Source organism: Sturnus vulgaris, chromosome 3 (assembly GCF_052056855.1).
Source record: "Sturnus vulgaris isolate bStuVul1 chromosome 3, bStuVul1.hap1, whole genome shotgun sequence".
Classification (NCBI taxonomy): Eukaryota; Metazoa; Chordata; class Aves; order Passeriformes; family Sturnidae; genus Sturnus; species Sturnus vulgaris.
Genome location: NC_142245.1, coordinates 69,356,719 through 69,374,187, shown reverse-complemented (window position 1 = coordinate 69,374,187; position 17,469 = coordinate 69,356,719). Strand labels below are relative to the sequence as shown.

The 17,469-nt window shown below is 44.1% G+C and overlaps 1 protein-coding gene across 3 annotated transcripts in view; it reads right to left on the bottom strand.

The window, feature by feature from the left end:
• The window catches only part of FYN (FYN proto-oncogene, Src family tyrosine kinase), a 137,925-nt gene extending 124,053 nt beyond the window's left edge, over positions 1 to 13,872 (bottom strand). For 2 of the 3 annotated variants that reach the window (XM_088161901.1, XM_014879274.2), the window contains exon 1: positions 13,788 to 13,872. The gene's annotated coding sequence lies outside the window, so the exon portion shown is untranslated. The remainder of the gene's footprint in view (positions 1 to 13,787) is intronic. The other variant, XM_014879272.2, reaches the window with a different exon arrangement.
• Positions 13,873 to 17,469: the final 3,597 nt, after the last annotated feature.

Below are 17,469 nucleotides of genomic sequence, written 5' to 3'. Positions count from 1 at the left end.
ATAAAAATCATCATTCAGGTCTCTTTCCCTTTGAGTCAAAAAAGGGCGAGATGTCTTCTCCAACATGTTCTCCCCCTCCCCCAAAACCCAAAAGAAAAAGTGTTCCAAACCAGTTAGCTACCTATACAATGTATACATGTACTATACACCTCTAGTCCATGCATGTGGCACGTACTCAGATTTAAGCACATCAGCAAAGGGAACCTTCAAAATTATGATTCAGATATAGAATACTTGAGATCCTCCCTATGCTTTTGTTTTAATATACTGTATGCCTTTGCCTCTTTAGCATATGTGGTAATTACTCTTTTAAGTTCCTAAAAAGTATTTCTTGACAAAATGACATTGGAAATTCCTACACCAAAGAACCAGAGGGAATAAGAAGCCACCTTTAAACAGCAGTCAATACGTGATGTGCTCTGGGTCACACCCCAAGGCACCACTTTTCGAGTGGTAAGCATCACACGCTTGTAAGAGAATAAAGTCACAAGAAGATGAGAAAAAAAATCGGACTCACATCTATAACATGAAAGGACCATTTCTGACACTTTTGGTTCATACACATATTGCACACAGGCAGCCAGTGTGCTTGAATAGCCAAGGTCATTTATCCTGGAGGGCATCTGTATCTTCAGGAAGGTTTGAGATTTGGCCAGGGTGGAAGGGCTGAGGGCAGGGGAGTCAGTGAGCTTGTCTGTTTAGACAGCACTGATAAGGCTTTAACTATTGCAAAACAGGGAAGAGAAAATAGTGTCAAATGCCTCATACTGAGCAATGCGCCAGCTCTTACCACTCCTTTTATAGAGGACTTCCCTTGTTTAAATTTTTTAAGAGATTAAAAACGATATACAAAGAAGTCAGTGTATGAATTAGAAACATCTGCCAACATTAACATAAAAAAATTGAGAATATTTTTAGGATCAGCCTCTACTACGCCCGTTTATGCATCAGCAATTTCAAAACAGCATAGATCAGCCACAAATCAACTCTACCAACTAGTCTTCCAGACACAGCAATCAAAGTATATATATTAAAAATACCTGAGTCACACTGCTGGAGCCGACCTCCAACACAATTTGAATGTGTTAGATTTAATTAGAAGGTGTTGACAAGTACACACACATTTATTCCATAAGAAAAAGATAGTCACCTTTGAGATCTTCAGCAGCAGCAGCCACTACACCACCTTGGACCTCAGTTGCCAAATGCACATGTAATATCTCTAGCTCTAAACTCCCACCCCTTCTTCCTCTCCACCAAAACCACTCAAGTATTTCAATATTTGAGATTGGTAACACTGGCTTCCAGTCTTGCCACCATCCACATTTTACTCAGGGTCAGGATGCAGAAGACCAAAGGTGCTGGCATTGTTTGGAATAGGTACTGATCTCCTGCACTCAGTGCTGTTTGTTGCCTCATGCCCCAAAGTTTCTACCAAGATAATACACATCACACACTTTGGAAAAGGAGTTCTTGTGACTTCTCTGTCTTGTTGGCAATAACCTAAGTTTAATCTTGCATAGCCCATGTAAAAAAAATATTAAATGTGGATTGAAACACATCCACTTCATCTTCCCATTGGAACTATTTTACTCAAGCTGCAACCAAACACCAGAAAGCTTGTGAGCTGTTCACATGACTTAAATGAAAACTGAAACAAAAATTCTGAATTCTTTCAAATCTCACTCTCTCCCCCATGAGAGCTTAAATACTGTACCAAGTGACCCTAGTTTCTGATTAAATAAAAGCAAATAAATGAAAGCATGCACCCTCCTGAGCTGGTGAACCCCACCTGAGCAGCCACAACGAGAGCTGTTCACCAGAACCACCAATATTACCTGGGGAAGGTCTCTGTCCCTGAGGGGTCAGGGGGTGTGTGTGTGCCCATTAATTACTGGGAACAAGCAAAACTCCCCATTTGTCCACACAAACCAGTGATCAGATTAGTAGTAAGCCTCCGCTTTGAAATATCTATTCCACAAAGTCCTTCTGCTCTGTAACAATGCCTCAGTGCCCGAATGAGCTGTGTAACCCAAGGGTTGCTTCCATACCAGGTGGGGCTTCTTGCTTACTCTGAACTGCAAACAACATACAGTTGTAACTGTACTGAGTTAAAAATTACAACTCACTTTCTGAGGCTGGGCAAAAAAGTAATCCATCTTTTTATTTTTTTAATCACCGTGAATATAAGCAGTTCTGCAACATTGTGATCAGAGCATTGTGAACACCCATTAGCTCAAGGATAAACAGCTCATTTGTGTTGGGAGATGAGAGGATTTGCAGGCAAGGCAAGGAAGGTGAGCAGTGGAAAAGACCAAAGTAAGCAAACATGAAGTCAGGATTGCTGTAAGCAGGGTTATTGGAACAGAACAAATAAAAGAGGGACCACTGAAAGAGCTTCTGGCAGACACAGACAATGCCAGAAAGCTAAAATAAACACCCAAAGAAAAATCAGAGGAGGAAAACAGAGGTAGCAACAGCCAGAGTAGGAAGAGAGGAACTTCTCTAGTGGGAATAAATATTAAAAGTTAAATTAAGAAAAGAAAAAAAAAAAAGAAAGAATAAAAAGAAAATAAAAAAGCAGCTTAACATATCCCCTCCTTTGGCGACCTTCCCCAGCTCAAACCTCTCAACCACTTCCTTTTACACCAGTGGGCTGTTATGGCTTCCTTTTTCTTTGATGGAATAGATACCCAGGAGTTCCTCCAGGCACAGCAAGTGCTCAGCCCAGTCATCGCCCTGACCACCAGTCAGGCAGCACCCAGCATGCACTCAACACCTCAGACACTTTCCTTGCCACAGCTACTTGTGAGCCAGAATTTCCTAAACTAAACATTAATATATTACACATTAAAGCAGGTACATGCAGGTATAAAATCTACACCTTCAGCTGATCTCCCACGCTGGACCTCTGAGCTAGGTGATGAGAGCAACACACTCTTAGAAGCAGCAACAACTGCCGGGTAAGTCCCACATGCACAGGTTTGCTGATGGTTGGAGGTTTATCTTGTACTCCAGTTGTTCTGTGTTTTTTCAGGCAAATATTAATTTCAGTACTTAAACCACTAATCATGAAATTTTCATTTTGTGAGTTTGGAAAAAAATAATCAAATAGCGTAGGAAGATTAGACCTTAAAAAACACAAACTACAGCAAATCACATGCAGTACGTCATCTATAACAGCCCACTCCCAAATGACAGAGCCTCAGAAATCCAGTGGAGAAAAAAACAACTTCTGGGTATAAAATTTTAAGCACAAGTTTTTGTCCCACAGCTCCTGTGAGGCTCACATGGATGGCACAACTCTTATTTCAATCCTCATATTTGCTACCAAACATTATTACCTTTAGAGTGGGTAACAGCTAATAGCCGAAGTATTGCCAGGGAAACAAACAGAATACACACAATGCATCTCTTTGCATATGTTGCTTACTGTGCATTTCTTCACTGTTTTACCAAAACATGATGCAATCTGACTGCTTCAGGTTATATTGCAGTGTGAAGCGTGAAGAACTGAGGCAAAAAATTCACTGGAGGGAAATTGAAAACCTCTGCAGTTTTCTGTACACAAACACTGGATTGGTCATCTTCCTGTAACTTAAGCAAGGGACCATCACTGCTCCAGCTCCTTTTGAGGTGACAAGCCTACAAGTGCTTGCCTGCAAGGCAGAGTTTCCACCAGCTCCAGCTTGAGGGGAATTAAGATAACTGGCAGCAACTGAAGATCTGGCACCAAATAAGCAATTTAATTACCTGACAGGTGGAGCAAAGTAATTATTCCTCTCTATACAGCATTTGTGAGACCACATCTGGAGTACTCGGTCTGGTTTGGGAGTCCTGGGAAAAGAAAGACTGACATACTGGAGTGAGTCCAGTGGATGTCCACAAAGCTGCTGCAGCTCTTGACATATGAAGGCGAGATTGAGAGCTGGGTTTGTTCAGTCTGTCCTGAGAGATGCTCAAAACCTGCCTGGATGAGGCCCTGGCTTTGAAGTTATCCCTGTTCTGTTCAGGGACATTTCCTTCAAACCTACAGCTCACCTCAGAGATGTTAGAAGAACTATTAAAAAGTAGTTTAATGGGAAAACTAATAAAAAAGTACTTATAGAAAGAAATCTGTAAGCTCTAGAGAGAGATCAGTTACAGAAAATAAATTTTTACAATATGATTGAGTAACAAACCCACAGATGATCATGCCTTTAAACAACATTAGGAGTTTCTCCCCATTGTCCCCCACCTCATTCTTAAAGTATGATGTGAAAGAGTTCAAAGCTACATACTTGTCATAATTTAAATAAGGTTTAGCAAGTTCCCATGCCAACAATCATGAAGTAAATCTACATGATGTGGTTTGACTGCCATTTTCAAGATATGTTCTCAGAAATTATGTCTCACAGTGGCAACATGCTGCTGATTATGGAAGAAGTTCTTATCGCAGTTTGGGGTGCCCACATTATTGGCAAACAGCTTTTATTGCTCTTACAGAGTTGCTTACACCTGCATTTTCTTAATATTTCTGTGACATTTCACTTTTGGAAGAGAGTGTCAACAAGTCCAGTGGCATTAAGAAATCCACAGATAGGTATTAAAACTTCAAAATTAAACTCGAACCACAAGCTCTCTGCACTTACTTTGGTAAGACCTCATTCATCAAGAATTACTCTCCAGTGCTTATGGTGATACAATTTGAATGCATTCTTCTTTAAACAAGGTAGATTGAAAATAAACATTGCATACACATATCACAGCACCATTGCATATTGTCATAGCACTGTGTCACCTTAAAGTTTGTGGGTAGCTGTTCTAGATTAAGCTCCTATGGAACATCGTGGGGCAGATAATGTAAAAAAAGAGAAAGTAATAACTACAACAGTAAAAAGTATTAAGTTTAGTAACAACTTTTAAAAAGCTAGTTTGAGTAGTATGATGCTATGAAAATGAACATTTATCTAGTTAATCCACTCTTTCTGGTCATTGCTCTCTCGTCTCTTTTTTAGTGTCAAGAAGTGAAGTACAGCCCCTAAAACACCACATACTGCCACACAGATACACTCACAGCAACCACAGACACATCACAGTGGTCCTGGAAGCAGGGCAGGCACATGGGCACAGTGTTCCTCTGGCCTGCTGGACCTCTCCTGAATCTCACACGTGAGCTCCTCTGCCCACCTTGGCATAGTGCCGTGCAGGTGTATCTTGGGTCCCAGACTTGCTCCACCCAAGGGAATAAAGCCAAAGCAATGCTGTCCACATGCAGGCCCAGATTGTTCTCAGCACAGTCCTGCTGTGCCACACCAGCTCTAAAGGATGACAGATATCTTCTGCAAGGCACAAACTTACATGACAAATCATGGAGGAGTTGACCACAAAAGCAAGATTAAGCTGACTCGTTTAACACCTACGTCTATACACTCAGCTTCATAAAGCAGAACTAACTGCTCACTCCATTGCATGGGGAGGAACAAAAATCCCCCAACCCCAAACAATGTAACCTCATGATTTTGACTTAAAATTTGCTGAAAATGTAAGCAAGAGCAGGGACAAGGTTACCTTACCCTCAAAGAAGCCACTGAATCACACTGATGGTCAGTGGTTAAAAAAAAAAATAAAAATGAAAGAAATAATTTTTTTTAACCTTTTACAGGACCAGCAGCAACTTGGTGTGAATGTCGAGTCATCAAGCAGTGCAAAGTGATGCTCTCCCCACCCTGCCTGCCATGACTGAAGAGGGAGGAAAGGGACACAGCCTTCCCTGCACACTTTTATCTGCAGCCCTATTTGTTCATTTTTGGCAGCCCCACTTGAACATTAGGACAAGGAGTTCTGCAGTTTTTAGACATGCCAGTAATGCTGCCCTAAGCAAGAAAGACAGTCAATGCTTGTCTTCTACCTCCCCCAGTGCACAAAAGGTCACTTCCAACCTCCAAATGGAGGGGATGTTTCTTCCACAAGGTCACAATATTTTGCAGCTCTCTTCTCAGTCAAATTTTTGGGCTCACTACTTTTCCTACAAAAGAGAAACTCCTAGAGAGGCGTTCAAAAGAAATTGAAGCCAATACTGTGTGTGGGTTTTTTTGAGAGCATACAGCCTGCCATACTGAGAGTTAAATCTGTCTCTTCAGCTTGTCAGCTCCTGCACACTGATCTTATCCCAGTTGCAGGCTGATGGGCTTACAAAGTTTTTCAACAGTGAATACAGCTAATACAATGGGTTTCATTAAACACTTTTTTTCTACTTTTAAAGGTGGTTTGCCTCGGCCTTTCTGAATAAAATAGAAGAGATATTAAAAAAATAAAAATAAAATTAAAATCCAACAGCTATTTCTCTTCACAAGTCCAATGTATGAGGCCTTATGAATATAAAAATCACTGACCATTCAAAGATACCTGGAGAATCTAATATTTGGAAAGAAAGGCCTGCATATTTAACTAAAGACTGTAAATTAATATTATTAATAACCTCAGATACTGTGCTATTCAAAAGATTAGTTTTAAATAGTGTTATTCCTTCTTGAAGAGAGAGAAACCAGCAAAACATTTTCAATTAATTTGGAAATGGGACTGAGAGTGTTTCTTGATGAAATCACCAATTTAAATGTTGCATAGAATGATAACACCCAAAAATTTCATAATCTGTTGGCTATTTCACAGATCAACTCCAGAAGGAAATTTAGGCATCTTCAGTTACTTCTCAGGAAGGAGAACAACAGGCAACAGAACTGGCATTTTTGCTGATCTTTAAACAAAATTTTTGCTGGCTATGGGGTCTCTCTCTAATTCAAAATTTATTAGCATACAGTGACAGCATGCAAGAGGACCTGTTCACATGAAGTCCTAAAAAACATACAAGAGGTCATTAACTTCACCATAATAAAAGCCCACCATCATTAACTTCACCACCAAGAACAAACATTGAGCATTTACATGTAGTTTAAGACAAGAAACAGTCTAATTTTCTATTCAGACAGAAGAGGTTTTCATATCGAGTCTTAGAGATGTTCTTTTTTCTTGGAAAAAGTGTATCATAGCCGCCTAGTGAGGGGCTGCTCATAAAGGAAAACACAGTCCCAGAAAAAGTCCTTTTTTTTTAAGGGTGTGAGAGTTGTTTTTGCTTACACCTGCTCTCCTCCCCTGTCCTGGGGTGAAAGTAGCTGGCTGGAGGACACAATCATCACCGTCTTCCAAGCAGGGCTATGAGCTGGTCTCCTCTGCCAAGTCCTAAGAAATGACCATGCATGGGGTAAAGTGCCCAGCACTTTCATCATCCACTGTGATGGCTTCTGGCTTGGAGAACTTAAGAACTAACCAACAATAATTCTTCTCAATTATTCTGGGCAAGAGCATCAAGTTCAACTATAAGCCCCAGAGCAATTCTGTGGTTTAAAGGTCAGGTACAAAGAGGGAAAATATACTGGTTAAGAAAAAACAACAAAAAAAAACCCCTCAGCACAATTATCCGTACATTGTTATCAGGAGCCAAGATAGGAAATACATGATATTCCAAAGTCATGCCAGGAAAACTTTCAGAGCTGTCTTTTTTTCTAAGTGGTACAGCTGCAAGTCAAAGATCAACATTAGGCAAAGTGCTCTTTCACACACAGGTTGTTCAAAAACAAAGGAGGTTGAAAGGTCTTTATTAATACAATAAAAAGCCTTCAAATGAATGTTAAAGTTTATTCGTTAAAATCCAGCAAAACAAAAAAACTCATCCCCACCCCCACCAAGTCAAATAATAGAAATTGTAAAGAAAAAGGATGTTAGGAATCACCAGACAGATCACTAGAGAACTCTTATGGAACGGTAAAGTTTTTCTTTAAAAAAGCACAACCTGAATGGGAATTTCATATTATTCTTCATTCTCACAGCCTGTTTGACTTCTCTGTATAGCTTCATACAGCAAATTTAGACCTGCCATAATTGAGATTATCTGGCAAAAATATTTTCAACTTGGACTGTACCAAAAAGGATTGAGAACTATTTTGGTCAAATCTGTTAACAGAGGAAAACTGTAGCCAAGAGGAAAAGGACAATTTTAAACAGAGAAGATATTTCATGCAAGCCAAGCCAATCATTTGAGGTTTCCTCCTTACTCCTCCCAAAATCACTAAAACAAGAGTTATTTTCATGTTAAAGTGGTGCCAAACACTTCTTTTCTGTTAAGGCAAATGTCCTCAATCACACACACACACACACAGACACACGCACACAAGGGCAGCTTCCTCTGCCTGCTTCAGCCACCTCTGCCCTTGGTCTGTTCAATGTCCCTCCACCCCAGCCACCTCTCCCCTCCTTCATACATTGCCCCGGTACTATTACCATCACTTTCAGCTTCAAAACAAATTCAAGTTTCCAAATTCACCGCTTTGGTGAATAAAACAGCATTTTTCAAGTATTTTTGGGAGCTTCAGTATTGATGGTACATTTTCTCTGAAATGCGAGGTCTCGATGTCAGGTTTTAATCGTCCTTACACAGCCAAAGCTTTAGATATTAATCTGTCTTTTAGAGCTCCCAGAGCCGCTGCAAGGGAGCTTGGGGGATGTGCAGATGATCTCCCAGAGGCCGCGCCAGGAGCTGTGTAGCAAAGGTAGAGTCTTTTTGTTCAAGGCTGGATCGCCATAGTGCCTTTGTTTTGGGGAGAGCAGACTCTCACAGCACAGGATTCAATACTATTAAAAGTATCTCCGGCTCCTCTGAGGAGCTCCGACTGAGATACTTTGTACTTTAATGCACTGAACACATCACTCACAGCCGCGTCTCAATATCCCTCCTTTCTGGCTGTAGCCACAGGGAACCTAAAGCAGGATGGAACAAAGAATTTCCCTGGGCTAGAAAAGGCCTCCAGTCATTGTTGCCTCCTAAAAAATCCACCAAAATAGACTAAAACAAATAAGCACAGAAGGGTCACCTTCCCCGTTCTCATCAAAACATTCTTACATTGCAGCTGCCTTGTAGAGTTCATCACATTAAACCACATCTCAGTATGATGAACATCAATGAACTTGCTCTAAAAATTTAGGTTTCTGCCTTAAGCAACAAGGACTTATTACTCACAAATACTTTAGAAAATCATAGGGTGGAAGGGGCAACTTTCAGAGGTGCAAGACTTCTCTGAATCAGGAGAAGCTGGGCAGGAAAATGTGAGGTAAGCTCTCCCCATAGCACCTTGTCACAGCCAACACGAGTAGATCCTTTCAAACTGGGATGTCTTTGGTACAAAAAAGGAGCCACATTTTAGGAAGGGCAAGTTTAAAATTTGCTGTCCTCTTCCCTCTTGAAAAAAACATTTAACTCATACCATCTAATTCAAATCACTTGATAGTGTCAGGCTATCTTTTTGATAGCTTTTTCAGATGAAAAACATTAATTCAAATTCATGGTATACAAGCAATAGAGCTGGTCAGGAAAAATCTGACAGTCATTTTTTGCAAGATTATTTAGTTCTATCCACACTTTAAAGCTCCGCAAAACTGCTGCTGATTTTATACTTCAGTAAAAAGTCAAGGTGTCAAAAGTTCTATTTTGCTCTAAACAGGTGGCAGTATTTTGAGTTGAAATCCTTGCTTTCACAGCAAGTTACCATTTAAAACAGTCAGAAGCAAGATGAGGCATCATGTTTTGACTGACTTGAAATAATATGATTTTTCACCTCCCCCAGTAAAAGTAGCGATACTGTTCAATTTCGTTTCCGTTCCAAGCGAACTAAAGTTCCAAAAAAGCTCTACAAAATGTGATTGTTTTCCTGCAGCCGGTGGTAAGGACAGCAACAGGGTACTACTTCTCCTTGGCTGTAACCCCAGCAAGGTCAGGCCCGTTTCTGGTTTCAGGGCTCAAGGACACGTCCCACAGACAGGTTTAACTTGAGCGCTCTCACACCGGGAGGCAGATTACCTGCCCGAAACCAAAGCCCTGCTTGAGCTAACAAGTGAGACTGCCCTGGAGCACAGCGCTAACGGGGCTCGCTCCTCCAACACCCCTCGGATCTACAGAAACAGCTTCACCCTTTCATGTCTCATCTGCACCTGTCATTTCTCTGTCTGGAAGTCAGGCACTAAGGGCGAAACTCATGACAGGATGCAAATGCTAGAAATCCCAATTCTTCTGCACCTGCATATTTATTATCTACTGAAATGCAAAGTTGGTTGCTGTCCTTTTTCTTTTGTTATTTTTCTGGGGGTTTTCTGTTTGTTTGTTTGGGGTTTTGGTGTGTTTTCTTTAAAAAAAATATATATATATATAAATGACTGCAACCTTACCAAAAGCAGGTTAGGGTTAACAGCTAACCTTAAGCCACCGTGGTACCAAGCGAGACACGCAGCAGGCAGGCAGACGCAGCCCTGCAGTTTCACCTCCTTCTGAGGCACTTCGCATGGGGTGGCCCTGGCAGCATTTCCCCCACCACAGCGGCCGCTGGGAACGCAGCTCTAGGTGCCCAATGCATTCAGCACGGCACAGCAAGCAGCTCCATCCCCGGCTCGGGGGAGCCAGATCGACAGGGATCACAACTCAGGGTGCTCCACACCGAGGCACGCAAAACCCTTTTGTGGCTTTCGCCTCGAGTAAATGGCTGACTTGCACAATACAGATCTGTAGGGCTTTTGTCACCAAAAGAATCCTTAATTGCTGGATTTCAATGAGGCTGCTCGGGTGAACTAGATTTGTCGGTTCAAGTCCTGTTTTTGGAGTAATGGGTCAAAACGACTTGTGAAGACACTTCTGTGGGAGCTGCAGGGGTGGGAGAGGGCCAGGAGTTCCTGGTTTTCTCCCTCTAGAAGGAAGGTCACTTCGACAATACACACTGCCAGAAGCAGACTTGCCCATAAAGCAAATTACAGAGCACTGTCCATGACACAAACAAACACCATTATTATACATTCAAAGTAGTGCCCAAACTGAATTAAGCAGAACTTTACAGAACAAGTTTGAATCAAATATTAATGTGCACCCCAGAGAGAAGGACGAAGGGAAAACACACGCCTCCAACTCTTTTTCTTCCTGAAGTAAAAGCACAGTAATGCAGCAAGACAGAAATATGAAGGCGCTGGTTAAATAAAAGTAATTTGGCATAAGATGACCAACAGCTCTAAACTTTCCTTAACACAATTAAACATATGATGTTGTAGATGTATCATATTACAGTGTGAAATCATCACAAATGTGCTGGACAGTTTTCACTCACCTTAGCCACAATTTTATTACATTGTAAATCAGTGCAGGTGATACCATGTCCAAATTAGTATTCAGCAAAACCACAGGGCCAGTGTGGCTCTCATCATATCAGACTCCACTCATGAATTTCAGATGACACCATTTAGGTATTTCACATAAAGGTATTGTGGAATCTATTGTAGTCTGTCAAAAACAACTAGCTCCTCAGCAATGTTTTTCTTATTCATATGAATTAGAAATTTATCACTGGGTCCTAACTTTTAAGGACACTTGTTAAAATTATTAATAACCAACTTCTTTATACCACGTTATTAATTTCTGGCTTACACTGACTGCCATCCCCATATGCCAGAGTCATTTGTCCCTCACTGAAGACATGTATTTACTCAACATCAAAATAATTTCCAGAGAAGGCTGTTCAGAGTTTCATACTTAACTGGTATTTTATGCCACTATGTCTTTTACCAGCAGGCAACACAGAATTTCTGAAACAACATGCCTGAAGCATAAACCACAAAACACCACAGCCAGTGGCCTACCATCAGACAACTTCATGTTGAAAATTGTTTCTTTTGCCAAAGACAAGCCTTGCAGATGAGGCAGTAACTTGTTGGAGGTGGAAAAGAAGGATGCTTACAGACACCCTTCTAAGATGCATCTGAACATTTCAACAACTCTGCAGCCTACTATCAACAAAATACAAATTTCTAAAGCATTAATTAGGCAATCTTTTTTTCTCTTTTTCATCAAAATTATAGCTTTATGGGGTAAAAAGGGCTCAAGAAGGAACCCAATGTCTTTTTCACAAGAGATACCATTCTTAAATTGCTTTTATATTGTGGAAAGACACTGACCTACTGACAGCCATCAAATGCTACCAGTTTTCTGAGCACACACATCAAGATGCTGAAAACTCCTGAAACACTGGAGGAAGGGTAACAACCTTTCCACTTTACTGATACTAAATAAATGTGCAACTGTAAAAATGAACTATAGCCCCTCCAGTTTCCCACTGGGTCAAGCAGTGGCTACAATGGATGTAAGTGAGAAGTTGGAGATGTTGCCTTCCCTCCCTTCCCACTCTGGTATTTTTCTTCTGCACTCCTTTGTTCACTTAACAGAACTTTGTTTGAAGTGTGTTTTTACTCCTTCACTGCATGACCAACCCACACAGTCAGAAGACAGGCTTATAAAAACCACAGATCTCCAGCAGGGAGCTCAACGGTGGGTGTAATATTGGACACAGCTCTCCATTCATCATGCACATTCTCTGGATTTCAAGTTGACAGTGTCCCTTTAGCTTACTGTTCCTCCTCATGGGAGACCAGACAAGTCAACCCTAATGAAAACACTTCCTCCACCAGCATATAAACAAACAGATCTTCACCTGCAACTGTTCTCAGCTTCCAGAACGCTTGTTAAAAAGACATCAAGACAAAAAGAAAAAGAAAAAAAAAAGAAAAAAAAAAGAGGTGTGGGAAGGAGAGCCTGAAAAGTGTTACAGCTGCAGGGATGGTGGAAGGAAGGATGTGGGAGTTAAGGAGGTTGTATACAAGGAGGAAAATGACAAGGTCTCAAAGGCGTTCCCAGTCTTGTGCGTGCATTTCAAAAGCTCGATCCGCCCTGGTCACTCGTTATTTAGCACTTTAAGAATCAGAGCGTATCAGAGTGGCTGATGAGCAACTGCAGAGGGTTGCTTTCCACTCAGCCCAAACCTTTTCCTCCAGCACCTACTCAGCCCTGCCCTCCCCGTCACTGCTGAACGGACCAAGGTATCATGGTCTTGTTTCTACAAAGTGACCCCCTTCCCTGGCCACCCTCTCCCAGAGCTCACGCACACGCAGCATCCACACAGCGCAGAAATCAGGCGAGATCCAGAGGAAGCAGAGGCCAAACTGAGCATTATTAAGGAGGTCGGGCGACACGTACATTGTGGCTCTGCAGACGCAGCAAAACGCTGGCACTCATGGTGTGGCGTTTAGTATCTCTCCCTAATCTAAAATGTGGCTGAAAAGGAACTGGCACCAGATCAGCGGCCTCGTCTGGGAAGGAACAGAGAGGCTCTAGGAGAGAGACAAGAAACAAGCCTCTTTTCACATCCTACCACCCTTGGGCATTTTGTGCGTCCCTTCTTTCTTCCCTGAAAGAGGCCTTTGTCACAGACGCGCAATTCCTATACGATTTATTTCAGAGGGAGAGAAGGTCTTTTTATTTATTTCCCCCCCCCTCCCCTTTTTCGCAGTTCGGCGACAACAAATACGTCCCTGTGCTGCGCCCCCTCCCCTCTCCCCGGCCAGCGTCCGCGGGGGCGGGGGACACCGACACGGGGACCCCCGGGCACGCAGGGGCCGCGCACGGGCGGTCACCGGCGCTGCCCCGCTACTGCCCCGGCCCTGCCCGCGCTGCGGCCGCGGCTCCCGGCGGGGAGGCGGGCGCGGGGTCCGCGGGTGCGTGCGTGGGGGAGACTCGCAGCAACGCGGCCGCCTCCCCTCGCCGGGAGCCCCCGCACCCCGTCACCGCCCGGGCGCACAAAGGAAACAGACCCGCCGCAGCATCCATCCATCCATGCGTGCATCCCCCCGCCCCCGCTCCCCCGGGCGGGCTCCGGCCCCTCCGTTACCTGAGGCGGCTCGTCTCGGCTCGGCTCAGCTCAGCTCAGTGCGGGGCCGGGGCGGCGCCGCCGCACTCGCATCCTCCTCGCTCCGCTCCTCCGCCGGCTGCCCCCGCCCGCCTGCCCGCCCGCAGCGAGGGGCGCCGCTCCGGGCGCCGCTGCCTCTCCCCGGGGCAGACGCGCTGCGCCGAGCCGCGGCCGGGTGCGGAGGCGGCGACTCCGTGCGGCGGCACAGCCGCAGCCTGGGCAAGGATGAGCTCGCACGGGCTGTCCGCGCTGCTGCTGCCGCCGCCTCGTCTCCGCTCCGCTCCGCCCGGGCGAGCGCGGCTCGGGCGCTCCCTCCCACCGGGACTCCTGACAGATGGCGCAACCGCAGCGCCGCCGCCGCCGCCCGGCCCCGCTCGCCCGCCCGGAGCCGGCAGCCCCCCCCGCCCGCCTCGCCCCTCCGCGGAGGCGGCCCCTGACTGACAGCTGCGGCGACCAATGGCGGCGTGCGGTCTGCAGCAGCCGCCGCTCTGATTGGCGGGTAGCGGGGGAGGCGGGGCGCGCGGCCGCGGGCGGGCAGCGCCCACCGACGCCCCCGGGCAGCGGCCGCCGCTCCGGGCACCCGGCGCGGTCGTGACGGGGGCGGAACCGGGCTGGGAAGGGAAGGGAAGGGAACCGGGGGCGAAGAGGAGGGAGAAGGAAGGATAGGGGGAGTGGTCGCTCCGTGTCGGGGTTCGTGACCGGCAGCTGCCGGCGCCGGAGCGGTTCGCGATGCTCCGCGCTCCGCTGGGGCTCCTCGGGAGGAGAAGGGAGGAGTGAGCGAACGTCTCAGCATCCCCGATGAATGGGAGAACAATTTTAAACAGATTATGCATCTTTGTGAAAGACGACGACTTGTTTTACTGTTACGATTTTTTTATCCGTAATTCTTGAAATTGACAATAGTGAGTGATAAGGCGACGGCGGTAATGAAATATGCGGAGGTTTTCCAGAGTTATGGTTTTATTCCGTTTTCCACACTTAATCGTGGAGTATTCAGCCAGTCGTGTTGGCAGGAGCGTCAGCCCCATGATGTTTGTCTTTCAGGGGTGTACCTGCTGTCCCCACAGCACCGCTGATCACCTTTGCTGGGGCTTCGGTCTCGCACTGTCGTCAAAGATGTGCCGGGCTGCCCTGTTCTGTGGTTACGGGGCACCCTGCTCCATAGGCAGGTGATTGGAAAATTTCCCGTACACTTTGTTCCCTTCAGGTTCTCAGCAATGCCGTAAATCCTCCCAGCATTTCTCAAGGTGTTGCATCCACCTCCAACGCCCATTGAAAGCACCACATGCTCCAGCTTCAGGTCCTCTCCCCAGCACCGCCCCGTCTGTGACCTTGGGTGCTCCCATACTGACAGATTGGCACATCTCACTGTCACTTATCTCCTAGGCTTGGAAAGCCCTTTTGCCTTAGGACTGAAGAAATTGCAGCTTAGGTTTCAACAAGAACAGGAGAGACATACAAAATACAAACGCAGAGGGAGGAAAACTTAATTAAATATGTTGAAATAGCAAAGAGAACTAACACAAGTTTTCAATAAATGAGGTTTACATTTCTCTCCCATTTCTCCCTGAATTTTATTTTTGTATGCTGGTATTTAATGAGAGAATTATGTCATCTTGACAATTTGTTTTTCTGATGAAATTACAGATTTACAAGTTCAAACATAAACTAGTTTTATCAAGATGTCTATGGCTGAGTGTTCAGAACAAAAATGGGTTTCACTTCCCTGGGTGATTGTGTAGGTTGTGTGTAGGTGATTCTTGATCATTACATTTCAGGACCAAACAGAGTTTGTTCCACAAATTCACGTAAAGAATTTGGAGAAGATGGGGAATTCCAAAATTAAATGTCACTCGTGTAATTTCTCATTTTAAACCTGACTGTAGATGTACAAAGAAACAAGTTTTTCAGGCTCCTAGGTAACTCATTTTTAGCTTCCATCCTAATCCTTCTATGCAGATTGATTTTTAAATTAATTTATTTTAACATGTAAAAAGTATAATCAACAAAAGAGTAGAAATATAGATCAATTAAAATAGAAGTATAGATCAATTGAAAAACCAACTTCTGATTTTCCTCCTGTTGGATGACAAGTGCGGCTCAGTGGAGAGGTCTGATGATGCCTTTCTGGAAACACTGACTGGGATCCTGATGCTGTAGACTTTGAGGAGCTCAGGCTGCAGCCATTGGGGCAGCAGCAGGCAGCAGGTACCAGTTCATGCAGAACAGAGCTTCAGCTGGCCTAGAGTTTGGAGGCAGAGCAGTTTTATGGACTTCCAGCTTGGAGACTAAAAGGACTGCAAATGGTGTCTTAATACTCCAGGCTCCTCAGCAGAAAGCCAGCATGTGGCTCTAGGGAAAGGGGCATTGTTGCATTCCTTCTTTGCCTTTTTTATGGGTTTATACATAATCTTACCTTCCCGCTAATCAATAGAGGTTTATTGGGGACCTTAAGCACCTTGGAAATTAATCAAACAACCAAATTTTCTTTCTGCAAAAGCTACAGGAAAGAAATGCACTTAATTTTACAATCAAAAAAGTGGAATAAAGAATCTTTGTCTGAAATTGGAATGCTCTTGCTCTGAAGGAAAACCAGAATGGCACAAAGAAAAAAAAAAGAAGCAGACAAAAAACTACTTGACACTCTTTTTTTGAGCCAAACTAGAAAGTAACCAGCTAATCAATGAAAGTAGACCAAAACAATATCATGCAGCACCCATAGAACTGCTGTAAGCCTGGGCAGACAAACTGGCTCAGCAGCGTGTCATTGAAAGTCTGATTCTGAGCTAGTACAGCTGAAGAGGAGCAAGATGTGGAGCCAGGAATCAAGTGCTGATAGTTGCATGGGAAGCACAGGAAGAAGCCTTGGGTTTCCCCTTGAGGGTGCCTGTACTTCCCTTAGGATCACAAGGCTGCTGCGAGTTCCTGCAGCCCCAGTGGCAGAGGCGAGAGGTGCTGGAGTGTTCCCTCTGAGTCAAGCCCACATGTCCCCACAGCAGCTCCTCCTCACACAAGTCCTGTTCTTTGGTACTCACCACCATGGTTTGACTATACTGATATTTGCCTTCAGGAATCACCCAGAAAATCTAGCAGGCATTCTCCCTGTTAAACAGAAGAAGTAATTAAATTTACCCACATAACACAGGAACAGTTCCTTATACTCTCCTCTTATTCTCTCAACTTTTCGAAATACCTTAAGTTCATGACCCTGTTTTCTCTCACCTTCATCTGCGTAGCCTTCCTCCTCATGCCAAACTGTTTTCTCCTTTCTCCATCCTCACTTTAAAACACTTATTCATTAAAATCTTGAAATAATGTCCATTGCTGCTTCTCTATCAGTCATTTTCATGGAAATACTGTCAAAACCTTACATTTGCAGTCACGTGCTAAACTATGTGGTGTTAAGATTTTCTCCTCTTCTTCCTATTCCCTGCTCCTATCTTCCTGTAGAGATACACGGCTTCTCACAGCAATATGAAAATTACAGTCTGATTAGGATTTATTATTAGCACCTGGGAGTATGGGGTAGCAGTCAAAAAATGACACACAAGTGTCTTTTAGGCTTGTCAATGGGCAAGAAGGCAGTGACAGCTATCATGAAGGTATGCTGAATAAATAATATCCATAGTTTTCAATGAAAGGTAATATTTTGAGAAGCAAAACG